Source organism: Oncorhynchus mykiss, unplaced genomic scaffold, assembly GCF_013265735.2.
Source record: "Oncorhynchus mykiss isolate Arlee unplaced genomic scaffold, USDA_OmykA_1.1 un_scaffold_367, whole genome shotgun sequence".
Lineage (NCBI taxonomy): Eukaryota > Metazoa > Chordata > Actinopteri > Salmoniformes > Salmonidae > Oncorhynchus > Oncorhynchus mykiss.
This window is the reverse complement of record NW_023493814.1, coordinates 70,802-97,606: the sequence shown is the minus strand read 5'-3', so window position 1 is coordinate 97,606 and position 26,805 is coordinate 70,802. Positions and strand designations below refer to the sequence as shown.

General features: G+C 42.6%; 24 non-coding genes across 24 annotated transcripts; all 24 read left to right on the top strand.

Annotated features, from left to right (window-relative positions):
- The first annotated feature begins 306 nt into the window (after window positions 1-306).
- trnas-gcu lies at window positions 307-388 on the top strand. Its single transcript has one exon. It is a non-coding gene; the product is annotated as a tRNA-Ser (tRNA).
- A 480-nt stretch (window positions 389-868) lies between these two features.
- trnas-gcu lies at window positions 869-950 on the top strand. Its single transcript has one exon. It is a non-coding gene; the product is annotated as a tRNA-Ser (tRNA).
- A 479-nt stretch (window positions 951-1,429) lies between these two features.
- Window positions 1,430-1,512, top strand: trnas-gcu. Its single transcript has one exon. It is a non-coding gene; the product is annotated as a tRNA-Ser (tRNA).
- A 2,710-nt stretch (window positions 1,513-4,222) lies between these two features.
- On the top strand, window positions 4,223-4,304 carry trnas-gcu. Its single transcript has one exon. It is a non-coding gene; the product is annotated as a tRNA-Ser (tRNA).
- Window positions 4,305-4,784: 480 nt separating this feature from the next.
- trnas-gcu lies at window positions 4,785-4,866 on the top strand. Its single transcript has one exon. It is a non-coding gene; the product is annotated as a tRNA-Ser (tRNA).
- A 2,150-nt stretch (window positions 4,867-7,016) lies between these two features.
- Window positions 7,017-7,098, top strand: trnas-gcu. Its single transcript has one exon. It is a non-coding gene; the product is annotated as a tRNA-Ser (tRNA).
- A 1,036-nt stretch (window positions 7,099-8,134) lies between these two features.
- trnas-gcu lies at window positions 8,135-8,216 on the top strand. Its single transcript has one exon. It is a non-coding gene; the product is annotated as a tRNA-Ser (tRNA).
- A 1,036-nt stretch (window positions 8,217-9,252) lies between these two features.
- trnas-gcu lies at window positions 9,253-9,334 on the top strand. The gene has a single exon. It is a non-coding gene; the product is annotated as a tRNA-Ser (tRNA).
- Window positions 9,335-10,370: 1,036 nt separating this feature from the next.
- trnas-gcu lies at window positions 10,371-10,452 on the top strand. The gene has a single exon. It is a non-coding gene; the product is annotated as a tRNA-Ser (tRNA).
- Window positions 10,453-11,488: 1,036 nt separating this feature from the next.
- trnas-gcu lies at window positions 11,489-11,570 on the top strand. The gene has a single exon. It is a non-coding gene; the product is annotated as a tRNA-Ser (tRNA).
- A 480-nt stretch (window positions 11,571-12,050) lies between these two features.
- trnas-gcu lies at window positions 12,051-12,132 on the top strand. Its single transcript has one exon. It is a non-coding gene; the product is annotated as a tRNA-Ser (tRNA).
- A 1,036-nt stretch (window positions 12,133-13,168) lies between these two features.
- On the top strand, window positions 13,169-13,250 carry trnas-gcu. Its single transcript has one exon. It is a non-coding gene; the product is annotated as a tRNA-Ser (tRNA).
- A 1,036-nt stretch (window positions 13,251-14,286) lies between these two features.
- trnas-gcu lies at window positions 14,287-14,368 on the top strand. The gene has a single exon. It is a non-coding gene; the product is annotated as a tRNA-Ser (tRNA).
- A 480-nt stretch (window positions 14,369-14,848) lies between these two features.
- trnas-gcu lies at window positions 14,849-14,930 on the top strand. The gene has a single exon. It is a non-coding gene; the product is annotated as a tRNA-Ser (tRNA).
- Window positions 14,931-15,966: 1,036 nt separating this feature from the next.
- Window positions 15,967-16,048, top strand: trnas-acu. The gene has a single exon. It is a non-coding gene; the product is annotated as a tRNA-Ser (tRNA).
- A 480-nt stretch (window positions 16,049-16,528) lies between these two features.
- Window positions 16,529-16,610, top strand: trnas-gcu. Its single transcript has one exon. It is a non-coding gene; the product is annotated as a tRNA-Ser (tRNA).
- Window positions 16,611-17,090: 480 nt separating this feature from the next.
- trnas-gcu lies at window positions 17,091-17,172 on the top strand. Its single transcript has one exon. It is a non-coding gene; the product is annotated as a tRNA-Ser (tRNA).
- A 1,592-nt stretch (window positions 17,173-18,764) lies between these two features.
- trnas-gcu lies at window positions 18,765-18,846 on the top strand. The gene has a single exon. It is a non-coding gene; the product is annotated as a tRNA-Ser (tRNA).
- Window positions 18,847-19,869: 1,023 nt separating this feature from the next.
- On the top strand, window positions 19,870-19,951 carry trnas-gcu. Its single transcript has one exon. It is a non-coding gene; the product is annotated as a tRNA-Ser (tRNA).
- A 1,037-nt stretch (window positions 19,952-20,988) lies between these two features.
- On the top strand, window positions 20,989-21,070 carry trnas-gcu. Its single transcript has one exon. It is a non-coding gene; the product is annotated as a tRNA-Ser (tRNA).
- Window positions 21,071-22,663: 1,593 nt separating this feature from the next.
- trnas-gcu lies at window positions 22,664-22,745 on the top strand. The gene has a single exon. It is a non-coding gene; the product is annotated as a tRNA-Ser (tRNA).
- Window positions 22,746-23,783: 1,038 nt separating this feature from the next.
- trnas-gcu lies at window positions 23,784-23,865 on the top strand. The gene has a single exon. It is a non-coding gene; the product is annotated as a tRNA-Ser (tRNA).
- A 1,037-nt stretch (window positions 23,866-24,902) lies between these two features.
- On the top strand, window positions 24,903-24,984 carry trnas-gcu. The gene has a single exon. It is a non-coding gene; the product is annotated as a tRNA-Ser (tRNA).
- A 1,035-nt stretch (window positions 24,985-26,019) lies between these two features.
- Window positions 26,020-26,101, top strand: trnas-gcu. The gene has a single exon. It is a non-coding gene; the product is annotated as a tRNA-Ser (tRNA).
- Window positions 26,102-26,805: the final 704 nt, after the last annotated feature.

The window sequence follows — 26,805 nt, the reverse complement described above, 5'->3', positions numbered from 1 at the left end:
TTTCCTCTCTTACATGGCCCCACATGAAAATATAATCCCTGCGCAATCCTAGAGCGACTAATAAGATTCAGGTATTGAAGAATGACTTCACCAAGGGCAACCTCAATAGTGGGATTTGAGCCGACACCTCAACACACTTAATCAAGCCCTGGAGACCACTCGGCCTGACAAAACATTTGTTAAATGTCTCGATGGGATCGACACATGTCCTTGCCATTGCTCTGCATAACTTTCATTGATTTCAATCTAGCGTTTACATACAGCAACTACAGTCTTTTAAGGTCATTTGCAACTTCCAAAAAACAGGATGAGGTGGCCGAGTGGTTAAGGCGATGGACTGCTAATCCATTGTGCTCTGCATGCATGGGTTCGAATACCATCCTCATCGTGTAACAATTAAAATGATGTGCTTCATTTTCGCACTGGAAGATTTTGACTTTCACAAACACTGGTAAAATTGCTGACTGCCACAGCGAGAGCACAGGACTTGGTATCTGAGTGGTGAAGGCGATGAACTGCATGTGTGGATTATAACACCAACCTCTTCACACAACATTTGTTATTTCCTCTCTTACATGGCCCCACATGAAAATATAATCCCTGCGCAATCCTAGAGCGACTAATAAGATTCAGGTATTGAAGAATGACTTCACCAAGGGCAACCTCAATAGTGGGATTTGAGCCGACACCTCAACACACTTAATCAAGCCCTGGAGACCACTCGGCCTGACAAAACATTTGTTAAATGTCTCGATGGGATCGACACATGTCCTTGCCATTGCTCTGCATAACTTTCATTGATTTCAATCTAGCGTTTACATACAGCAACTACAGTCTTTTAAGGTCATTTGCAACTTCCAAAAAACAGGATGAGGTGGCCGAGTGGTTAAGGCGATGGACTGCTAATCCATTGTGCTCTGCATGCATGGGTTCGAATCCCATCCTCATCGTGTAACAATTAAAATGATGTGCTTCATTTTCGCACTGGAAGATTTTGACTTTCACAAACACTGGTAAAATTGCTGACTGCCACAGCGAGAGCACAGGACTTGGTATCTGAGTGGTGAAGGCGATGAACTGCATGTGTGGATTATAACACCAACCTCTTCACACAACATTTGTTATTTCCTCTCTTACATGGCCCCACATGAAAATATAATCCCTGCGCAATCCTAGAGCGACTAATAAGATTCAGGTATTGAAGAATGACTTCACCAAGGGCAACCTCAATAGTGGGATTTGAACCGACACCTCAACACACTTAATCAAGCCCTGGAGACCACTCGGCCTGACAAAACATTTGTTAAATGTCTCGATGGGATCGACACATGTCCTTGCCATTGCTCTGCATAACTTTCATTGATTTCAATCTAGCGTTTACATACAGCAACTACAGTCTTTTAAGGTCATTTGCAACATCCAAAAAACAGGATGAGGTGGCCGAGTGGTTAAGGTGATGGACTGCTAATCAATTGTGCTCTGCATGCATGGGTTCGAATCCCATCCTCACCGTGTAACAATTAAAATGAGGTGCTTTATTTTGGCACTAGAAGATTTTGACTTTCACAAACACTGGTAAAATTGCTGACTGCCACAGCGAGAGCACAGGACTTGGTATCTGAGTGGTGAAGGCGATGAACTGCATGTGTGCATTATAACACCAACCTCTTCACAAAACATTTGTTATTTCCTCTCTTACATGGCCCCACATGAATGTAGAGTCCCTGCACAATCCTAGTGTGACTAATACGATTCAGGTATTGAAGAATAGCTTCACCAAGGGCAACCTCAATGGTTGGATTTGAACCGACACCTCAACACACTTAATCAAGCACTTGAGACCACTCGGCCTGACAAAACATTTGTTAAATGTCTCGATGGGATCGACACATGGCCTTGCCATTGCTCTGCATAACTTTCATTGATTTCAATCTAGCGTTTACATACAGCAACTACAATCTTTTAAGGTCATTTGCAAATTCCAAAACACAGGATGAGGTGTCCGAGTGGTTAAGGCGATGGACTGCTAATCCATTGTGCTCTGCATGCATGGGTTTGAATCCAATCCTCATCGTGTAACAATTAAAATTTGGTGCTTTATTTTGGCACTGGAAGATTTTGACTTTCACAAACACTGGTAAAATTGCTGACTGCCACAGCGAGAGCACAGGACTTGGTATCTGAGTGGTGAAGGCGAAGAACTGCATGTTTGGATTATAACACCAACCATCTCACACAAAACATTTGTTATTTCCTCTCTTACATGGCCCCACATGAATATAGAGTCCCTGCACAATCCTAGTGCGACTGGTACGATTCAGGTATTGAAGAATAGCTTCACCAAGGGCAACCTCAATGGTTGGATTTGAACCGACAGCTCAAAACACTTAATCAAGCACTTGAGACCACTCGGCCTGACAAAACATTTGTTAAATGTCTCGTTGGGATCGACACATGGCCCTGCCATTGCTCTGCCTAACTTTCATTGATTTCAATCTAGGGTTTACATATAGCAACTACAGGTTTTTAAGGTCATTTGCCACATGTAAATAACAGGATGAGGTGGATAAATGGTTAAGGCGATGGACTGCTTATCCATTGTGCTCTACATGCATGGGTTAGAATCTCATCGTGTAACAATTAAAATTCGGTGCTTTATTTTGGCACTGGAAGATTTTGACTTTCACAAACACTGGTAAAATTGCTGACTGCCACAGCGAGAGCACAGGACTTGGTATCTGAGTGGTGAAGGCGATGAACTGCATGTGTGGATTATAACACCAACCATCTCACAAAACATTTGTTATTTCCTCTCTTACATGGCCCCACATGAATATAGAGTCCCTGCACAATCCTAGTGCGACTGATACAATTCAGGTATTGAAGAATAGCTTCACCAAGGGCAACCTCAATGGTTGGATTTGAACCGACAGCTCAAAACACTTAATCAAGCACTTGAGACCACTCGGCCTGACAAAACATTTGTTAAATGTCTCGTAGGGATCGACACATGGCCCTGCCATTGCTCTGCCTAACTTTCATTGATTTCAATCTAGGGTTTACATATAGCAACTACAGGTTTTTAAGGTCATTTGCCACATGTAAATAACAGGATGAGGTGGATAAGTGGTTAAGGCGATGGACTGCTTATCCATTGTGCTCTACATGCATGGGTTAGAATCTCATCGTGTAACAATTAAAATTCTGTGCTTTATTTTGGCACTGGAAGATTTTGACTTTCACAAACACTGGTAAAATTGCTGACTGCCACAGTGAGAGCACAGGACTTGGTATCTGAGTGGTGAAGGCGATGAACTGCATGTGTGCATTATAACACCAACCTCTTCACAAAACATTTGTTATTTCCTCTCTTACATGGCCCCACATGAATGTAGAGTCCCTGCACAATCCTAGTGCGACTAATACGATTCAGGTATTGAAGAATAGCTTCACCAAGGGCAACCTCAATGGTTGGATTTGAACCGACACCTCAACACACTTAATCAAGCACTTGAGACCACTCGGCCTGACAAAACATTTGTTAAATGTCTCGATGGGATCGACACATGGCCTTGCCATTGCTCTGCCTAACTTTCATTGATTTCAATCTAGGGTTTACAGAGAGCAACTAGTTTTTTAAGGTAATTTTCCACTTCTAAAATACAGGATGGGGTGGCCGAGTGGTTAAGGCGATGGACTGCTTATCCATTGTGCTCTACATGCATGGGTTAGAATCTCATCGTGTAACAATTAAAATTCGGTGCTTTATTTTGGCACTGGAAGATTTTGACTTTCACAAACACTGGTAAAATTGCTGACTGCCACAGCGAGAGCACAGGACTTGGTATCTGAGTGGTGAAGGCGATGAACTGCATGTGTGGATTATAACACCAACCTCTTCACACAACATTTGTTATTTCCTCTCTTACATGGCCCCACATGAAAATAGAATCCCTGCGCAATCCTAGAGCGACTAATAATATTCAGGTATTGAAGAATAACTTCACCAAGGGCAACCTCAATAGTGGGATTTGAACCGACACCTCAACACACTTAATCAAGCACTGGAGTCCACTCGGCCTGACAAAACATTTGTTAAATGTCTCGATGGGATCGACACATGACCTTGCCATTGCTCTGCATAACTTTCATTGATTTCAATCTAGGGTTTACATACAGCAACTACGGTCTTTTAAGGTCATTTGCAACTTCCAAAAAACAGGATGAGGTGGCCGAGTGGTTAAGGCGATGGACTGCTAATCCATTGTGCTCTGCATGCATGGGTTCGAATCCCATCCTCATCGTGTAACAATTAAAATGATCTGCTTTATTTTGGCACTGGAAGATTTTGACTTTCACAAACACTGGTAAAATTGCTGACTGCCACAGTGAGAGCACAGGACTTGGTATCTGAGTGGTGAAGGCGATGAACTGCATGTGTGCATTATAACACCAACCTCTTCACAAAACATTTGTTATTTCCTCTCTTACATGGCCCCACATGAATGTAGAGTCCCTGCACAATCCTAGTGTGACTAATACGATTCAGGTATTGAAGAATAGCTTCACCAAGGGCAACCTCAATGGTTGGATTTGAACCGACACCTCAACACACTTAATCAAGCACTTGAGACCACTCGGCCTGACAAATCATTTGTTAAATGTCTCGATGGGATCGACACATGGCCTTGCCATTGCTCTGCCTAACTTTCATTGATTTCAATCTAGCGTTTACATACAGCAACTACAGTCTTTTAAGGTCATTTGCAAATTCCAAAACACAGGATGAGGTGGCCGAGTGGTTAAGGCGATGGACTGCTAATCCATTGTGCTCTGCATGCATGGGTTTGAATCCCTTCCTCATCGTGTAACAATTAAAATTCGGTGCTTTATTTTGGCACTGGAAGATTTTGACTTTCACAAACACTGGTAAAATTGCTGACTGCCACAGCGAGAGCACAGGACTTGGTATCTGAGTGGTGAAGGCGATGAACTGCATGTGTGGATTATAACACCAACCATCTCACACAAAACATTTGTTATTTCCTCTCTTACATGGCCCCACATGAATATAGAGTCCCTGCACAATCCTAGTGCGACTGATACGATTCAGGTATTGAAGAATAGCTTCACCAAGGGCAACCTCAATGGTTGGATTTGAACCGACAGCTCAAAACACTTAATCAAGCACTTGAGACCACTCGGCCTGACAAAACATTTGTTAAATGTCTCGTTGGGATCGACACATGGCCCTGCCATTGCTCTGCCTAACTTTCATTGATTTCAATCTAGGGTTTACATATAGCAACTACAGGTTTTTAAGGTCATTTGCCACATGTAAATAACAGGATGAGGTGGATAAGTGGTTAAGGCGATGGACTGCTTATCCATTGTGCTCTACATGCATGGGTTAGAATCTCATCGTGTAACAATTAAAATTCGGTGCTTTATTTTGGCACTGGAAGATTTTGACTTTCACAAACACTGGTAAAATTGCTGACTGCCACAGCGAGAGCACAGGACTTGGTATCTGAGTGGTGAAGGCGATGAACTGCATGTGTGGATTATAACACCAACCATCTCACAAAACATTTGTTATTTCCTCTCTTACATGGCCCCACATGAATATAGAGTCCCTGCACAATCCTAGTGCGACTGATACGATTCAGGTATTGAAGAATAGCTTCACCAAGGGCAACCTCAATGGTTGGATTTGAACCGACAGCTCAAAACACTTAATCAAGCACTTGAGACCACTCGGCCTGACAAAACATTTGTTAAATGTCTCGTAGGGATCGACACATGGCCCTGCCATTGCTCTGCCTAACTTTCATTGATTTCAATCTAGGGTTTACATATAGCAACTACAGGTTTTTAAGGTCATTTGCCACATGTAAATAACAGGATGAGGTGGATAAGTGGTTAAGGCGATGGACTGCTTATCCATTGTGCTCTACATGCATGGGTTAGAATCTCATCGTGTAACAATTAAAATTCTGTGCTTTATTTTGGCACTGGAAGATTTTGACTTTCACAAACACTGGTAAAATTGCTGACTGCCACAGTGAGAGCACAGGACTTGGTATCTGAGTGGTGAAGGCGATGAACTGCATGTGTGCATTATAACACCAACCTCTTCACAAAACATTTGTTATTTCCTCTCTTACATGGCCCCACATGAATGTAGAGTCCCTGCACAATCCTAGTGCGACTAATACGATTCAGGTATTGAAGAATAGCTTCACCAAGGGCAACCTCAATGGTTGGATTTGAACCGACACCTCAACACACTTAATCAAGCACTTGAGACCACTCGGCCTGACAAAACATTTGTTAAATGTCTCGATGGGATCGACACATGGCCTTGCCATTGCTCTGCCTAACTTTCATTGATTTCAATCTAGGGTTTACAGAGAGCAACTACAGTTTTTTAAGGTAATTTTCCACTTCTAAAATACAGGATGGGGTGGCCGAGTGGTTAAGGCGATGGACTGCTTATCCATTGTGCTCTACATGCATGGGTTAGAATCTCATCGTGTAACAATTAAAATTCGGTGCTTTATTTTGGCACTGGAAGATTTTGACTTTCACAAACACTGGTAAAATTGCTGACTGCCACAGCGAGAGCACAGGACTTGGTATCTGAGTGGTGAAGGCGATGAACTGCATGTGTGGATTATAACACCAACCTCTTCACACAACATTTGTTATTTCCTCTCTTACATGGCCCCACATGAAAATAGAATCCCTGCGCAATCCTAGAGCGACTAATAATATTCAGGTATTGAAGAATAACTTCACCAAGGGCAACCTCAATAGTGGGATTTGAACCGACACCTCAACACACTTAATCAAGCACTGGAGTCCACTCGGCCTGACAAAACATTTGTTAAATGTCTCGATGGGATCGACACATGACCTTGCCATTGCTCTGCATAACTTTCATTGATTTCAATCTAGGGTTTACATACAGCAACTACGGTCTTTTAAGGTCATTTGCAACTTCCAAAAAACAGGATGAGGTGGCCGAGTGGTTAAGGCGATGGACTGCTAATCCATTGTGCTCTGCATGCATGGGTTCAAATCCCATCCTCATCGTGTAACAATTAAAATGATCTGCTTTATTTTGGCACTGGAAGATTTTGACTTTCACAAACACTGGTAAAATTGCTGACTGCCACAGTGAGAGCACAGGACTTGGTATCTGAGTGGTGAAGGCGATGAACTGCATGTGTGCATTATAACACCAACCTCTTCACAAAACATTTGTTATTTCCTCTCTTACATGGCCCCACATGAATGTAGAGTCCCTGCACAATCCTAGTGTGACTAATACGATTCAGGTATTGAAGAATAGCTTCACCAAGGGCAACCTCAATGGTTGGATTTGAACCGACACCTCAACACACTTAATCAAGCACTTGAGACCACTCGGCCTGACAAAACATTTGTTAAATGTCTCGATGGGATCGACACATGGCCTTGCCATTGCTCTGCCTAACTTTCATTGATTTCAATCTAGGGTTTACAGAGAGCAACTACAGTTTTTTAAGGTCATTTTCCACTTCTAAAATACAGGATGGGGTGGCCGAGTGGTTAAGGCGATGGACTGCTTATCCATTGTGCTCTACATGCATGGGTTAGAATCTCATCGTGTAACAATTAAAATTCGGTGCTTTATTTTGGCACTGGAAGATTTTGACTTTCACAAACACTGGTAAAATTGCTGACTGCCACAGCGAGAGCACAGGACTTGGTATCTGAGTGGTGAAGGCGATGAACTGCATGTGTGGATTATAACACCAACCTCTTCACACAACATTTGTTATTTCCTCTCTTACATGGCCCCACATGAAAATAGAATCCCTGCGCAATCCTCGAGCGACTAATAAGATTCAGGTATTGAAGAATAACTTCACCAAGGGCAACCTCAATAGTGGGATTTGAACCGACACCTCAACACACTTAATCAAGCACTGGAGTCCACTCGGCCTGACAAAACATTTGTTAAATGTCTCGATGGGATCGACACATGACCTTGCCATTGCTCTGCATAACTTTCATTGATTTCAATCTAGGGTTTACATACAGCAACTACGGTCTTTTAAGGTCATTTGCAAATTCCAATTAACAGGATGAGGTGGCCGAGTGGTTAAGGCGATGGACTGCTAATCCATTGTGCTCTGCATGCGTGGGTTCGAATCCCATCCTCATCGTGTAACAATTAAAATGATCTGCTTTATTTTGGCACTGGAAGATTTTGACTTTCACAAACACTGGTAAAATTGCTGACTGCCACAGCGAGAGCACAGGACTTGGTATCTGAGTGGTGAAGGCGATGAACTGCATGTGTGGATTATAACACCAACCTCTTCAAAAAACATTTGTTATTTCCTCTCTTACATGGCCCCACATGAATGTAGAGTCCCTGCACAATCCTAGTGCGACTAATACGATTCAGGTATTGAAGAATAGCTTCACCAAGGGCAACCTCAATGGTTGGATTTGAACCGACACCTCAACACACTTAATCAAGCACTTGAGACCACTCGGCCTGACAAAACATTTGTTAAATGTCTCGATGGGATCGACACATGGCCTTGCCATTGCTCTGCCTAACTTTCATTGATTTCAATCTAGGGTTTACAGAGAGCAACTACAGTTTTTTAAGGTCATTTTCCACTTCTAAAATACAGGATGGGGTGGCCGAGTGGTTAAGGCGATGGACTGCTTATCCATTGTGCTCTACATGCATGGGTTAGAATCTCATCGTGTAACAATTAAAATTCGGTGCTTTATTTTGGCACTGGAAGATTTTGACTTTCACAAACACTGGTAAAATTGCTGACTGCCACAGCGAGGGCACAGGACTTGGTATCTGAGTGGTGAAGGCGATGAACTGCATGTGTGGATTATAACACCAACCTCTTCAAAAAACATTTGTTATTTCCTCTCTTACATGGCCCCACATGAATGTAGAGTCCCTGCACAATCCTAGTGCGACTAATACGATTCAGGTATTGAAGAATAGCTTCACCAAGGGCAACCTCAATGGTTGGATTTGAACCGACACCTCAACACACTTAATCAAGCACTGGAGTCCACTCGGCCTGACAAAACATTTGTTAAATGTCTCGATGGGATCGACACATGACCTTGCCATTGCTCTGCATAACTTTCATTGATTTCAATCTAGGGTTTACACACAGCAACTACGGTCTTTTAAGGTCATTTGCAACTTCCAAAAAACAGGATGAGGTGGCCGAGTGGTTAAGGTGATGGACTGCTAATCCATTGTGCTCTGCATGCATGGGTTCGAATCCCATCCTCATCGTGTAACAATTATAATGATCTGCTTAATTTTGGCACTGGAAGATTTTGACTTTCACAAACACTGGTAAAATTGCTGACTGCCACAGTGAGAGCACAGGACTTGGTATCTGAGTGGTGAAGGCGATGAACTGCATGTGTGCATTATAACACCAACCTCTTCACAAAACATTTGTTATTTCCTCTCTTACATGGCCCCACATGAATGTAGAGTCCCTGCACAATCCTAGTGCGACTAATACGATTCAGGTATTGAAGAATAGCTTCACCAAGGGCAACCTCAATGGTTGGATTTGAACCGACACCTCAACACACTTAATCAAGCACTTGAGACCACTCGGCCTGACAAAACATTTGTTAAATGTCTCGATGGGATCGACACATGGCCTTGCCATTGCTCTGCCTAACTTTCATTGATTTCAATCTAGGGTTTACAGAGAGCAACTACAGTTTTTTAAGGTCATTTTCCACTTCTAAAATACAGGATGGGGTGGCCGAGTGGTTAAGGCGATGGACTGCTTATCCATTGTGCTCTACATGCATGGGTTAGAATCTCATCGTGTAACAATTAAAATTCGGTGCTTTATTTTGGCACTGGAAGATTTTGACTTTCACAAACACTGGTAAAATTGCTGACTGCCACAGCGAGAGCACAGGACTTGGTATCTGAGTGGTGAAGGCGATGAACTGCATGTGTGGATTATAACACCAACCTCTTCAAAAAACATTTGTTATTTCATCTCTTACATGGCCCCACATGAATGTAGAGTCCCTGCACAATCCTAGTGCGACTAATACGATTCAGGTATTGAAGAATAGCTTCACCAAGGGCAACCTCAATGGTTGGATTTGAACTGACACCTCAACACACTTAATCAAGCACTTGAGACCACTCGGCCTGACAAAACATTTGTTAAATGTCTCGATGGGATCGACACATGGCCTTGCCATTGCTCTGCCTAACTTTCATTGATATCAATCTAGGTTTTACAGAGAGCAACTACAGTTTTTTAAGGTCATTTTCCACTTCTAAAATACAGGATGAGGTGGCCGAGTGGTTAAGGCGATGGACTGCTAATCCATTGTGCTCTGCATGCATGGGTTAGAATCCCATCCCCATCGTGTAACAATTAAAATTCGGTGATTTGTTTTGGCACTGGAAGATTTTGACTTTCACAAACACTGGTAAAATTGCTGACTGCCACATTGAGAGCACAGGACTTGGTATCTGAGTGGTGAAGGCGATGAACTGCATGTGTGCATTATAACACCAACCTCTTCACAAAACATTTGTTATTTCCTCTCTTACATGGCCCCACATGAATGTAGAGTCCCTGCACAATCCTAGTGTGACTAATACGATTCAGGTATTGAAGAATAGCTTCACCAAGGGCAACCTCAATGGTTGGATTTGAACCGACACCTCAACACACTTAATCAAGCACTTGAGACCACTCGGCCTGACAAAACATTTGTTAAATGTCTCGATGGGATCGACACATGGCCTTGCCATTGCTCTGCCTAACTTTCATTGATTTCAATCTAGGGTTTACAGAGAGCAACTACAGTTTTTTAAGGTCATTTTCCACTTCTAAAATACAGGATGGGGTGGCCGAGTGGTTAAGGCGATGGACTGCTTATCCATTGTGCTCTACATGCATGGGTTAGAATCTCATCGTGTAACAATTAAAATTCGGTGCTTTATTTTGGCACTGGAAGATTTTGACTTTCACAAACACTGGTAAAATTGCTGACTGCCACAGCGAGAGCACAGGACTTGGTATCTGAGTGGTGAAGGCGATGAACTGCATGTGTGGATTATAACACCAACCTCTTCACACAACATTTGTTATTTCCTCTCTTACATGGCCCCACATGAAAATAGAATCCCTGCGCAATCCTAGAGCGACTAATAAGATTCAGGTATTGAAGAATAACTTCACCAAGGGCAACCTCAATAGTGGGATTTGAACCGACACCTCAACACACTTAATCAAGCACTGGAGTCCACTCGGCCTGACAAAACATTTGTTAAATGTCTCGATGGGATCGACACATGACCTTGCCATTGCTCTGCATAACTTTCATTGATTTCAATCTAGGGTTTACATACAGCAACTACGGTCTTTTAAGGTCATTTGCAAATTCCAATTAACAGGATGAGGTGGCCGAGTGGTTAAGGCGATGGACTGCTAATCCATTGTGCTCTGCATGCGTGGGTTCGAATCCCATCCTCATCGTGTAACAATTAAAATGATCTGCTTTATTTTGGCACTGGAAGATTTTGACTTTCACAAACACTGGTAAAATTGCTGACTGCCACAGCGAGAGCACAGGACTTGGTATCTGAGTGGTGAAGGCGATGAACTGCATGTGTGGATTATAACACCAACCTCTTCAAAAAACATTTGTTATTTCCTCTCTTACATGGCCCCACATGAATGTAGAGTCCCTGCACAATCCTAGTGCGACTAATACGATTCAGGTATGGAAGAATAGCTTCACCAAGGGCAACCTCAATGGTTGGATTTGAACCGACACCTCAACACACTTAATCAAGCACTGGAGTCCACTCGGCCTGACAAAACATTTGTTAAATGTCTCGATGGGATCGACACATGACCTTGCCATTGCTCTGCATAACTTTCATTGATTTCAATCTAGGGTTTACACACAGCAACTACGGTCTTTTAAGGTCATTTGCAACTTCCAAAAAACAGGATGAGGTGGCCGAGTGGTTAAGGTGATGGACTGCTAATCCATTGTGCTCTGCATGCATGGGTTCGAATCCCATCCTCATCGTGTAACAATTATAATGATCTGCTTAATTTTGGCACTGGAAGATTTTGACTTTCACAAACACTGGTAAAATTGCTGACTGCCACAGTGAGAGCACAGGACTTGGTATCTGAGTGGTGAAGGCGATGAACTGCATGTGTGCATTATAACACCAACCTCTTCACAAAACATTTGTTATTTCCTCTCTTACATGGCCCCACATGAATGTAGAGTCCCTGCACAATCCTAGTGCGACTAATACGATTCAGGTATTGAAGAATAGCTTCACCAAGGGCAACCTCAATGGTTGGATTTGAACCGACACCTCAACACACTTAATCAAGCACTTGAGACCACTCGGCCTGACAAAACATTTGTTAAATGTCTCGATGGGATCGACACATGGCCTTGCCATTGCTCTGCCTAACTTTCATTGATTTCAATCTAGGGTTTACAGAGAGCAACTACAGTTTTTTAAGGTCATTTTCCACTTCTAAAATACAGGATGGGGTGGCCGAGTGGTTAAGGCGATGGACTGCTTATCCATTGTGCTCTACATGCATGGGTTAGAATCTCATCGTGTAACAATTAAAATTCGGTGCTTTATTTTGGCACTGGAAGATTTTGACTTTCACAAACACTGGTAAAATTGCTGACTGCCACAGCGAGAGCACAGGACTTGGTATCTGAGTGGTGAAGGCGATGAACTGCATGTGTGGATTATAACACCAACCTCTTCAAAAAACATTTGTTATTTCATCTCTTACATGGCCCCACATGAATGTAGAGTCCCTGCACAATCCTAGTGCGACTAATACGATTCAGGTATTGAAGAATAGCTTCACCAAGGGCAACCTCAATGGTTGGATTTGAACTGACACCTCAACACACTTAATCAAGCACTTGAGACCACTCGGCCTGACAAAACATTTGTTAAATGTCTCGATGGGATCGACACATGGCCTTGCCATTGCTCTGCCTAACTTTCATTGATATCAATCTAGGTTTTACAGAGAGCAACTACAGTTTTTTAAGGTCATTTTCCACTTCTAAAATACAGGATGAGGTGGCCGAGTGGTTAAGGCGATGGACTGCTAATCCATTGTGCTCTGCATGCATGGGTTAGAATCCCATCCCCATCGTGTAACAATTAAAATTCGGTGATTTGTTTTGGCACTGGAAGATTTTGACTTTCACAAACACTGGTAAAATTGCTGACTGCCACATTGAGAGCACAGGACTTGGTATCTGAGTGGTGAAGGCGATGAACTGCATGTGTGCATTATAACACCAACCTCTTCACAAAACATTTGTTATTTCCTCTCTTACATGGCCCCACATGAATGTAGAGTCCCTGCACAATCCTAGTGTGACTAATACGATTCAGGTATTGAAGAATAGCTTCACCAAGGGCAACCTCAATGGTTGGATTTGAACCGACACCTCAACACACTTAATCAAGCACTTGAGACCACTCGGCCTGACAAAACATTTGTTAAATGTCTCGATGGGATCGACACATGGCCTTGCCATTGCTCTGCCTAACTTTCATTGATTTCAATCTAGGGTTTACAGAGAGCAACTACAGTTTTTTAAGGTCATTTTCCACTTCTAAAATACAGGATGGGGTGGCCGAGTGGTTAAGGCGATGGACTGCTTATCCATTGTGCTCTACATGCATGGGTTAGAATCTCATCGTGTAACAATTAAAATTCGGTGCTTTATTTTGGCACTGGAAGATTTTGACTTTCACAAACACTGGTAAAATTGCTGACTGCCACAGCGAGAGCACAGGACTTGGTATCTGAGTGGTGAAGGCGATGAACTGCATGTGTGGATTATAACACCAACCTCTTCACACAACATTTGTTATTTCCTCTCTTACATGGCCCCACATGAAAATAGAATCCCTGCGCAATCCTAGAGCGACTAATAAGATTCAGGTATTGAAGAATAACTTCACCAAGGGCAACCTCAATAGTGGGATTTGAACCGACACCTCAACACACTTAATCAAGCACTGGAGTCCACTCGGCCTGACAAAACATTTGTTAAATGTCTCGATGGGATCGACACATGACCTTGCCATTGCTCTGCATAACTTTCATTGATTTCAATCTAGGGTTTACATACAGCAACTACGGTCTTTTAAGGTCATTTGCAAATTCCAATTAACAGGATGAGGTGGCCGAGTGGTTAAGGCGATGGACTGCTAATCCATTGTGCTCTGCATGCGTGGGTTCGAATCCCATCCTCATCGTGTAACAATTAAAATGATCTGCTTTATTTTGGCACTGGAAGATTTTGACTTTCACAAACACTGGTAAAATTGCTGACTGCCACAGCGAGAGCACAGGACTTGGTATCTGAGTGGTGAAGGCGATGAACTGCATGTGTGGATTATAACACCAACCTCTTCAAAAAACATTTGTTATTTCCTCTCTTACATGGCCCCACATGAATGTAGAGTCCCTGCACAATCCTAGTGCGACTAATACGATTCAGGTATTGAAGAATAGCTTCACCAAGGGCAACCTCAATGGTTGGATTTGAACCGACACCTCAACACACTTAATCAAGCACTGGAGTCCACTCGGCCTGACAAAACATTTGTTAAATGTCTCGATGGGATCGACACATGACCTTGCCATTGCTCTGCATAACTTTCATTGATTTCAATCTAGGGTTTACATACAGCAACTACGGTCTTTTAAGGTCATTTGCAACTTCCAAAAAACAGGATGAGGTGGCCGAGTGGTTAAGGCGATGGACTGCTAATCCATTGTGCTCTGCATGCATGGGTTCGAATCCCATCCTCATCGTGTAACAATTAAAATGATCTGCTTTATTTTGGCACTGGAAGATTTTGACTTTCACAAACACTGGTAAAATTGCTGACTGCCACAGCGAGAGCACAGGACTTGGTATCTGAGTGGTGAAGGCGATGAACTGCATGTGTGCATTATAACACCAACCTCTTCACAAAACATTTGTTATTTCCTCTCTTACATGGCCCCACATGAATGTAGAGTCCCTGCACAATCCTAGTGCGACTAATACGATTCAGGTATTGAAGAATAGCTTCACCAAGGGCAACCTCAATGGTTGGATTTGAACCGACACCTCAACACACTTAATCAAGCACTTGAGACCACTCGGCCTGACAAAACATTTGTTAAATGTCTCGATGGGATCGACACATGGCCTTGCCATTGCTCTGCCTAACTTTCATTGATTTCAATCTAGGGTTTACAGAGAGCAACTACAGTTTTTTAAGGTCATTTTCCACTTCTAAAATACAGGATGGGGTGGGCGAGTGGTTAAGGCGATGGACTGCTTATCCATTGTGCTCTACATGCATGGGTTAGAATCTCATCGTGTAACAATTAAAATTCGGTGCTTTATTTTGGCACTGGAAGATTTTGACTTTCACAAACACTGGTAAAATTGCTGACTGCCACAGCGAGAGCACAGGACTTGGTATCTGAGTGGTGAAGGCGATGAACTGCATGTGTGGATTATAACACCAACCTCTTCAAAAAACATTTGTTATTTCCTCTCTTACATGGCCCCACATGAATGTAGAGTCCCTGCACAATCCTAGTGCGACTAATATGATTCAGGTATTGAAGAATAGCTTCACCAAGGGCAACCTCAATGGTTGGATTTGAACTGACACCTCAACACACTTAATCAAGCACTTGAGACCACTCGGCCTGACAAAACATTTGTTAAATGTCTCGATGGGATCGACACATGGCCTTGCCATTGCTCTGCCTAACTTTCATTGATTTCAATCTAGGGTTTACAGAGAGCAACTACAGTTTTTTAAGGTCATTTTCCACTTCTAAAATACAGGATGGGGTGGCCGAGTGGTTAAGGCGATGGACTACTAATCCATTGTGCTCTACATGCATGGGTTTGAATCCCATCCCCATCGTGTAACAATTAAAATTCGGTGATTTGTTTTGGCACTGGAAGATTTTGACTTTCACAAACACTGGTAAAATTGCTGACTGCCACAGCGAGAGCACAGGACTTGGTATCTGAGTGGTGAAGGCGATGAACTGCATGTGTGGATTATAACACCAACCTCTTCACACAACAGTTGTTATTTCCTCTCTTACATGGCCCCACATGAAAATAGAATCCCTGCGCAATCCTAGAGCGACTAATAAGATTCAGGTATTGAAGAATAACTTCACCAAGGGCAACCTCAATAGTGGGATTTGAACCGACACCTCAACACACTTAATCAAGCACTGGAGTCCACTCGGCCTGACAAAACATTTGTTAAATGTCTCGATGGGATCGACACATGACCTTGCCATTGCTCTGCATAACTTTCATTGATTTCAATCTAGGGTTTACATACAGCAACTACAGTCTTTTAAGGTCATTTGCAACTTCCAAAAAACAGGATGAGGTGGCCGAGTGGTTAAGGCGATGGACTGCTAATCCATTGTGCTCTGCATGCATGGGTTCGAATCCCATCCTCATCGTGTAACAATTAAAATGATCTGCTTTATTTTGGCACTGGAAGATTTTGACTTTCACAAACACTGGTAAAATTGCTGACTGCCACAGCGAGAGCACAGGACTTGGTATCTGAGTGGTGAAGGCGATGAACTGCATGTGTGGATTATAACGCCAACCTCTTCACAAAACATTTGTTATTTCATCTCTTACATGGCCCCACATGAATATAGAATCCCTGCGCAATTCTAGTGCGACTAATAAGATTCAGGTATTGAAGAATAGCTTCACCAAGGGCAACCTCAATGGTGGGATTTGAACCGACAGCTCAAAACACTTAATCAAGCACTTGAGACCACTCGGCCTGACAAAACATTTGTTAAATGTCTCGATGGGATCGACACATGGCCTTGCCATTGCTCTGCATAACTTTCATTGATTTCAATCTAGGGTTTACATACAGCAACTACAGTTTTTTAAGGTCATTTTCCACTTCTAAAATACAGGATGGGGTGGCCGAGTGGTTAAGGCGATGGACTGCTAATCCATTGTGCTCTGCATGCATGGGTTCGAATCCCATCCTCATCGTGTAACAATTAAAATGATGTGCTTTATTTTGGCACTGGAAGATTTTGACTTTCACAAACACTGGTAAAATTGCTGACTGCCACAGCGAGAGCACAGGACTTGGTATCTGAGTGGTGAAGGCGATGAACTGCATGTGTGGATTATAATGCCAACCTCTTCACAAAACATTTGTTATTTCATCTCTTACATGGCCCCACATGAATATAGAATCCCTGCGCAATTCTAGTGCGACTAATAAGATTCAGGTATTGAAGAATAGCTTCACCAAGGGCAACCTCAATGGTTGGATTTGAACCGACACCTCAACACACTTAATCAAGCACTTGAGACCACTCGGCCTGACAAAACATTTGTTAAATGTCTCGTTGGGATCGACACATGGCCCTGCCATTGCTCTGCCTAACTTTCATTGATTTCAATCTAGGGTTTACATATAGCAACTACAGGTTTTTAAGGTCATTTGCCACATGTAAATAACAGGATGAGGTGGATAAGTGGTTAAGGCGATGGACTGCTTATCCATTGTGCTCTACATGCATGGGTTAGAATCTCATCGTGTAACAATTAAAATTCTGTGCTTTATTTTGGCACTGGAAGATTTTGACTTTCACAAACACTGGTAAAATTGCTGACTGCCACAGTGAGAGCACAGGACTTGGTATCTGAGTGGTGAAGGCGATGAACTGCATGTGTGGATTATAACACCAACCTCTTCACACAAAATCTGTTATTTCCTCTCTTACATGGCCCCACATGAAAATAGAATCCCTGTGCAATCCTAGAGCGACTAATAAGATTCAGGTATTGAAGAATAACTTCACCAAGGGCAACCTCAATAGTGGGATTTGAACCGACACCTCAACACACTTAATCAAGCACTGGAGACCACTCGGCCTGACAAAACATTTGTTAAATGTCTCGTTGGGATCGACACATGGCCTTGCCATTGCTCTGCCTAACTTTCATTGATTTCAATCTAGGGTTTACATTACAGCAACTACAGTTTTTTAAGGTCATTTGCCACATTTAAATAACAGGATGAGGTGGATGAGTGGTTAAGGCGATGGACTGCTTATCCATTGTGCTCTACATGCATGGGTTAGAATCTCATCGTGTAACAATTAAAATTCGGTGCTTTATTTTGGCACTGGAAGATTTTGACTTTCACAAACACTGGTAAAATTGCTGACTGCCACAGCGAGAGCACATGACTTGGTATCTGAGTGGTGAAGGCGATGAACTGCATGTGTGGATTATAACACCAACCTCTTCACAAACATTTTTTATTTCCTCTCTTACATGGCCCCACATGAATATAGAATCCCGTCGCAATCCTAGTGCGTCTAATACGATTCAGGTATTGAAGAATAGCTTCACCAAGGGCAACCTCAATGGTGGGATTTGAACCGACAGCTCAAAACACTTAATCAAGCACTTGAGACCACTCGGCCTGACAAAACATTTGTTAAATGTCTCGATGGGATCGACACATGTCCTTGCCATTGCTCTGCATAACTTTCATTGATTTCAATCTAGGGTTTACATACAGCAACTACAGTCTTTTAAGGTCATTTGCAACTCCCAAAAAACAGGATGAGGTGGCCGAGTGGTTAAGGCGATGGACTGCTAATCCATTGTGCTCTGCATGCATGGGTTCGAATCCCATCCTCATCGTGTAACAATTAAAATTCGGTGCTTTATTTTGGCACTGGAAGATTTTGACTTTCACAAACACTGGTAAAATTGCTGACTGCCACAGCGAGAGCACAGGACTTGGTATCTGAGTGGTGAAGGCGATGAACTGCATGTGTGGATTATAACACCAACCTCTTCACAAAACATTTGTTATTTCCTCTCTTACATGGCCCCACATGAATGTAGAGTCCCTGCACAATCCTAGTGCGACTAATACGATTCAGGTATTGAAGAATAGCTTCACCAAGGGCAACCTCAATGGTTGGATTTGAACCGACACCTCAACACACTTAATCAAGCACTTGAGACCACTGGGCCTGACAAAACATTTGTTAAATGTCTCGATGGGATCGACACATGGCCTTGCCATTGCTCTGCCTAACTTTCATTGATTTCAATCTAGGGTTTACAGAGAGCAACTACAGTTTTTTAAGGTCATTTTCCACTTCTAAAATACAGGATGGGGTGGCCGAGTGGTTAAGGCGATGGCCTGCTTATCCATTGTGCTCTATATGCATGGGTTAGAATCTCATCGTGTAACAATTAAAATTCGGTGCTTTATTTTGGCACTGGAAGATTTTGACTTTCACAAACACTGGTAAAATTGCTGACTGCCACAGCGAGAGCACAGGACTTGGTATCTGAGTGGTGAAGGCGATGAACTGCATGTGTGGATTATAACACCAACCTCTTCAAAAAACATTTGTTATTTCCTCTCTTACATGGCCCCACATGAATGTAGAGTCCCTGCACAATCCTAGTGCGACTAATACGATTCAGGTATTGAAGAATAGCTTCACCAAGGGCAACCTCAATGGTTGGATTTGAACCGACACCTCAAGCACTTGAGACCACTCGGCCTGACAAAACATTTGTTAAATGTCTCGATGGGATCGACACATGGCCTTGCCATTGCTCTGCCTAACTTTCATTGATTTCAATCTAGGGTTTACAGAGAGCAACTACAGTTTTTTAAGGTCATTTTCCACTTCTAAAATACAGGATGGGGTGGCCGAGTGGTTAAGGCGATGGACTGCTAATCCATTGTGCTCTGCATGCATGGGTTCGAATCCCATCCCCATCGTGTAACAATTAAAATTCTGTGATTTGTTTTGGCACTGGAAGATTTTGACTTTCACAAACACTGGTAAAATTGCTGACTGCCACAGTGAGAGCACAGGACTTGGTATCTGAGTGGTGAAGGCGATGAACTGCATGTGTGGATTATAACACCAACCTCTTCACACAACATCTGTTATTTCCTCTCTTACATGGCCCCACATGAAAATAGAATCCCTGTGCAATCCTAGAGCGACTAATAAGATTCAGGTATTGAAGAATAACTTCACCAAGGGCAACCTCAATAGTGGGATTTGAACCGACACCTCAACACACTTAATCAAGCACTGGAGACCACTCGGCCTGACAAAACATTTGTTAAATGTCTCGTTGGGATCGACACATGGCCTTGCCATTGCTCTGCCTAACTTTCATTGATTTCAATCTAGGGTTTACATTACAGCAACTACAGTTTTTTAAGGTCATTTGCCACATTTAAATAACAGGATGAGGTGGATGAGTGGTTAAGGCGATGGACTGCTTATCCATTGTGCTCTACATGCATGGGTTAGAATCTCATCGTGTAACAATTAAAATTCGGTGCTTTATTTTGGCACTGGAAGATTTTGACTTTCACAAACACTGGTAAAATTGCTGACTGCCACAGCGAGAGCACAGGACTTGGTATCTGAGTGGTGAAGGCGATGAACTGCATGTGTGGATTATAACACCAACCTCTTCACAAAACATTTTTTATTTCCTCTCTTACATGGCCCCACATGAATATAGAATCCCGTCGCAATCCTAGTGCGTCTAATACGATTCAGGTATTGAAGAATAGCTTCACCAAGGGCAACCTCAATGGTGGGATTTGAACCGACAGCTCAAAACACTTAATCAAGCACTTGAGACCACTCGGCCTGACAAAACATTTGTAAAATGTCTCGATGGGATCGACACATGTCCTTGCCATTGCTCTGCATAACTTTCATTGATTTCAATCTAGGGTTTACATACAGCAACTACAGTCTTTTAAGGTCATTTGCAACTCCCAAAAAACAGGATGAGGTGGCCGAGTGGTTAAGGCGATGGACTGCTAATCCATTGTGCTCTGCATGCATGGGTTCGAATCCCATCCTCATCGTGTAACAATTAAAATTTGGTGCTTTATTTTGGCACTGGAAGATTTTGACTTTCACAAACACTGGTAAAATTGCTGACTGCCACAGCGATAGCACAGGACTTGGTATCTGAGTGGTGAAGGCGATGAACTGCATGTGTGGATTATAACACCAACCTCTTCACAAAACATTTGTTATTTCCTCTCTTACATGCCCCACATGAATGTAGAGTCCCTGCACAATCCTAGAGCGACTAATAAGATTCAGGTATTGAAGAATAGCTTCACCAAGGGCAACCTCAATGGTTGGATTTGAACCGACACCTCAACACACTTAATCAAGCACTTGAGACCACTCGGCCTGACAAAACATTTGTTAAATGTCTCGTTGGGATCGACACATGGCCTTGCCATTGCTCTGCCTAACTTTCATTGATTTCAATCTAGGGTTTACATTACAGCAACTACAGTTTTTTAAGGTCATTTGCCACATTTAAATAACAGGATGAGGTGGATGAGTGGTTAAGGCGATGGACTGCTTATACATTGTGCTCTACATGCATGGGTTAGAATCTCATCGTGTAACAATTAAAATTCAGTGCTTTATTTTGGCACTGGAAGATTTTGACTTTCACAAACACTGGTAAAATTGCTGACTGCCACAGCGAGAGCACAGGACTTGGTATCTGAGTGGTGAAGGCGATGAACTGCATGTGTGGATTATAACACCAACCTCTTCACACAACATTTGTTATTTCCTCTCTTACATGGCCCCACATGAAAATAGAATCTCTGCGCAATCCTAGAGCGACTAATAAGATTCAGGTATTGAAGAATAACTTCACCAAGGGCAACCTCAATGGTTGGATTTGAACCGACACCTCAACACACTTAATCAAGCACTTGAGACCACTCGGCCTGACAAAACATTTGTTAAATGTCTCGTTGGGATCGACACATGGCCTTGCCATTGCTCTGCCTAACTTTCATTGATTTCAATCTAGGGTTTACATTACAGCAACTACAGTTTTTTAAGGTCATTTGCCACATTTAAATAACAGGATGAGGTGGATGAGTGGTTAAGGCGATGGACTGCTTATCCATTGTGCTCTACATGCATGGGTTAGAATCTCATCGTGTAACAATTAAAATGCGGTGCTTTATTTTGGCACTGGAAGATTTTGACTTTCACAAACACTGGTAAAATTGCTGACTGCCACAGCGAGAGCACAGGACTTGGTATCTGAGTGGTGAAGGCGATGAACTGCATGTGTGGATTATAACACCAACCTCTTCACAAAACATTTGTTATTTCCTCTCTTACATGGCCCCACATGAATATAGAATCCCGTCGCAATCCTAGTGCGACTAATACGATTCAGGTATTGAAGAATAGCTTCACCAAGGGCAACCTCAATGGTGGGATTTGAACCGACAGCTCAAAACACTTAATCAAGCACTTGAGACCACTCGGCCTGACAAAACATTTGTTAAATGTCTCGATGGGATCGACACATGTCCTTGCCATTGCTCTGCATAACTTTCATTGATTTCAATCTAGGGTTTACATACAGCAACTACAGTCTTTTAAGGTCATTTGCAACTCCCAAAAAACAGGATGAGGTGGCCGAGTGGTTAAGGCGATGGACTGCTAATCCATTGTGCTCTGCATGCATGGGTTCGAATCCCATCCTCATCGTGTAACAATTAAAATTCGGTGCTTTATTTTGGCACTGGAAGATTTTGACTTTCACAAACACTGGTAAAATTGCTGACTGCCACAGCGATAGCACAGGACTTGGTATCTGAGTGGTGAAGGCGATGAACTGCATATGTGGATTATAACACCAACCTCTTCACAAAACATTTGTTATTTCCTCTCTTACATGGCCCCACATGAATGTAGAGTCCCTGCACAATCCTAGTGCGACTAATACGATTCAGGTATTGAAGAATAGCTTCACCAAGGGCACCCTCAATGGTTGGATTTGAACCGACACCTCAACACACTTAATCAAGCACTTGAGACCACTCGGCCTGACAAAACATTTGTTAAATGTCTCGTTGGGATCGACACATGGCCTTGCCATTGCTCTGCCTAACTTTCATTGATTTCAATCTAGGGTTTACATTACAGCAACTACAGTTTTTTAAGGTCATTTGCCACATTTAAATAACAGGATGAGGTGGATGAGTGGTTAAGGCGATGGACTGCTTATCCATTGTGCTCTACATGCATGGGATAGAATCTCATCGTGTAACAATTAAAATTCGGTGCTTTATTTTGGCACTGGAAGATTTTGACTTTCACAAACACTGGTAAAATTGCTGACTGCCACAGCGAGAGCACAGGACTTGGTATCTGAGTGGTGAAGGCGATGAACTGCATGTGTGGATTATAACACCAACCTCTTCACACAACATTTGTTATTTCCTCTCTTACATGGCCCCACATGAAAATAGAATCCCTGCGCAATCCTAGAGCGACTAATAAGATTCAGGTATTGAAGAATAACTTCACCAAGGGCAACCTCAATAGTGGGATTTGAACCGACACCTCAACACACTTAATCAAGCACTGGAGACCACTCGGCCTGACAAAACATTTGTTAAATGTCTCGATGGGATAGACACATGTTCCTTGCCATTGCTCTGCATAACTTTCATTGATTTCAATCTAGGGTTTACATACAGCAACTACAGTATTTTAAGGTCATTTGCAACTTCTAAAAAACAGGATGAGGTGGCCGAGTGGTTAAGGCGATGGACTGCTAATCCATTGTGCTCTGCATGCATGGGTTTGAATCCCATCCTCATCGTGTAACAATTAAAATTTGGTGCTTTATTTTGGCACTGGAAGATTTTGACTTTCACAAACACTGGTAAAATTGCTGACTGCCACAGCGATAGCACAGGACTTGGTATCTGAGTGGTGAAGGTGATGAACTGCATGTGTGGATTATAACACCAACCTCTTCACAAAACATTTGTTATTTCCTCTCTTACATGGCCCCACATGAATGTAGAGTCCCTGCACAATCCTAGTGCGACTAATACGATTCAGGTATTGAAGAATAGCTTCACCAAGGGCAACCTCAATGGTTGGATTTGAACCGACACCTCAACACACTTAATCAAGCACTTGAGACCACTCGGCCTGACAAAACATTTGTTAAATGTCTCGTTGGGATCGACACATGGCCTTGCCATTGCTCTGCCTAACTTTCATTGATTTCAATCTAGGGTTTACATTACAGCAACTACAGTTTTTTAAGGTCATTTGCCACATTTAAATAACAGGATGAGGTGGATGAGTGGTTAAGGCGATGGACTGCTTATCCATTGTGCTCTACATGCATGGGTTAGAATCTCATCGTGTAACAATTAAAATTCGGTGCTTTATTTTGGCACTGGAAGATTTTGACTTTCACAAACACTGGTAAAATTGCTGACTGCCACAGCGAGAGCACAGGACTTGGTATCTGAGTGGTGAAGGCGATGAACTGCATGTGTGGATTATAACACCAACCTCTTCACAAAACATTTTTTATTTCCTCTCTTACATGGCCCCACATGAATATAGAATCCCGTCGCAATCCTAGTGCGTCTAATACGATTCAGGTATTGAAGAATAGCTTCACCAAGGGCAACCTCAATGGTGGGATTTGAACCGACAGCTCAAAACACTTAATCAAGCACTTGAGACCACTCGGCCTGACAAAACATTTGTTAAATGTCTCGATGGGATCGACACATGGCCTTGCCATTGCTCTGCATAACTTTCATTGATTTCAATCTAGGGTTTACATACAGCAACTACAGTCTTTTAAGGTCATTTGCAACTCCCAATAAACAGGATGAGGTGGCCGAGTGGTTAAGGCGATGGACTGCTAATCCATTGTGCTCTGCATGCATGGGTTCGAATCCCATCCTCATCGTGTAACAATTAAAATTTGGTGCTTTATTTTGGCACTGGAAGATTTTGACTTTCACAAACACTGGTAAAATTGCTGACTGCCACAGTGAGAGCACAGGACTTGGTATCTGAGTGGTGAAGGCGATGAACTGCATGTGTGCATTATAACACCAACCTCTTCACAAAACATTTGTTATTTCCTCTCTTACATGGCCCCACATGAATGTAGAGTCCCTGCACAATCCTAGTGCGACTAATACGATTCAGGTATTGAAGAATAGCTTCACCAAGGGCAACCTCAATGGTTGGATTTGAACCGACACCTCAACACACTTAATCAAGCACTTGAGACCACTCGGCCTGACAAAACATTTGTTAAATGTCTCGATGGGATCGACACATGGCCTTGCCATTGCTCTGCCTAACTTTCATTGATTTCAATCTAGGGTTTACAGAGAGCAACTACAGTTTTTTAAGGTCATTTTCCACTTCTAAAATACAGGATGGGGTGGCCGAGTGGTTAAGGCGATGGACTGCTTATCCATTGTGCTCTATATGCATGGGTTAGAATCTCATCGTGTAACAATTAAAATTCGGTGCTTTATTTTGGCACTGGAAGATTTTGACTTTCACAAACACTGGTAAAATTGCTGACTGCCACAGCGAGAGCACAGGACTTGGTATCTGAGTGGTGAAGGCGATGAACTGCATGTGTGGATTATAACACCAACCTCTTCACAAAACATTTGTTATTTCCTCTCTTACATGCCCCACATGAATGTAGAGTCCCTGCACAATCCTAGTGCGACTAATACGATTCAGGTATTGAAGAATAGCTTCACCAAGGGCAACCTCAATGGTGGGATTTGAACCGACAGCTCAAAACACTTAATCAAGCACTTGAGACCACTCGGCCTGACAAAACATTTTTTAAATGTCTTGATGGGATCGACACTTGTCCTTGCCATTGCTCTGCCTATCTTTCATTGATTTCAATCTAGGGTTTACATATAGCAACTACAGTTTTTTAAGGTCATTTGCCACATGTAAATAACAGGATGAGGTGGCCGAGTGGTTAAGGCGATGGACTGCTAATCCATTGTGCTCTGCATGCATGGGTTCGAATCCCATCCCCATCGTGTAACAATTAAAATTCTGTGATTTGTTTTGGCACTGGAAGATTTTGACTTTCACAAACACTGGTAAAATTGCTGACTGCCACAGCGATAGCACAGGACTTGGTATCTGAGTGGTGAAGGCGATGAACTGCATATGTGGATTATAACACCAACCTCTTCACAAAACATTTGTTATTTCCTCTCTTACATGGCCCCACATGAATGTAGAGTCCCTGCACAATCCTAGTGCGACTAATACGATTCAGGTATTGAAGAATAGCTTCACCAAGGGCAACCTCAATGGTTGGATTTGAACCGACACCTCAACACACTTAATCAAGCACTTGAGACCACTCGGCCTGACAAAACATTTGTTAAATGTCTCGTTGGGATCGACACATGGCCTTGCCATTGCTCTGCCTAACTTTCATTGATTTCAATCTAGGGTTTACATTACAGCAACTACAGTTTTTTAAGGTCATTTGCCACATTTAAATAACAGGATGAGGTGGATGAGTGGTTAAGGCGATGGACTGCTTATCCATTGTGCTCTACATGCATGGGATAGAATCTCATCGTGTAACAATTAAAATTCGGTGCTTTATTTTGGCACTGGAAGATTTTGACTTTCACAAACACTGGTAAAATTGCTGACTGCCACAGCGAGAGCACAGGACTTGGTATCTGAGTGGTGAAGGCGATGAACTGCATGTGTGGATTATAAC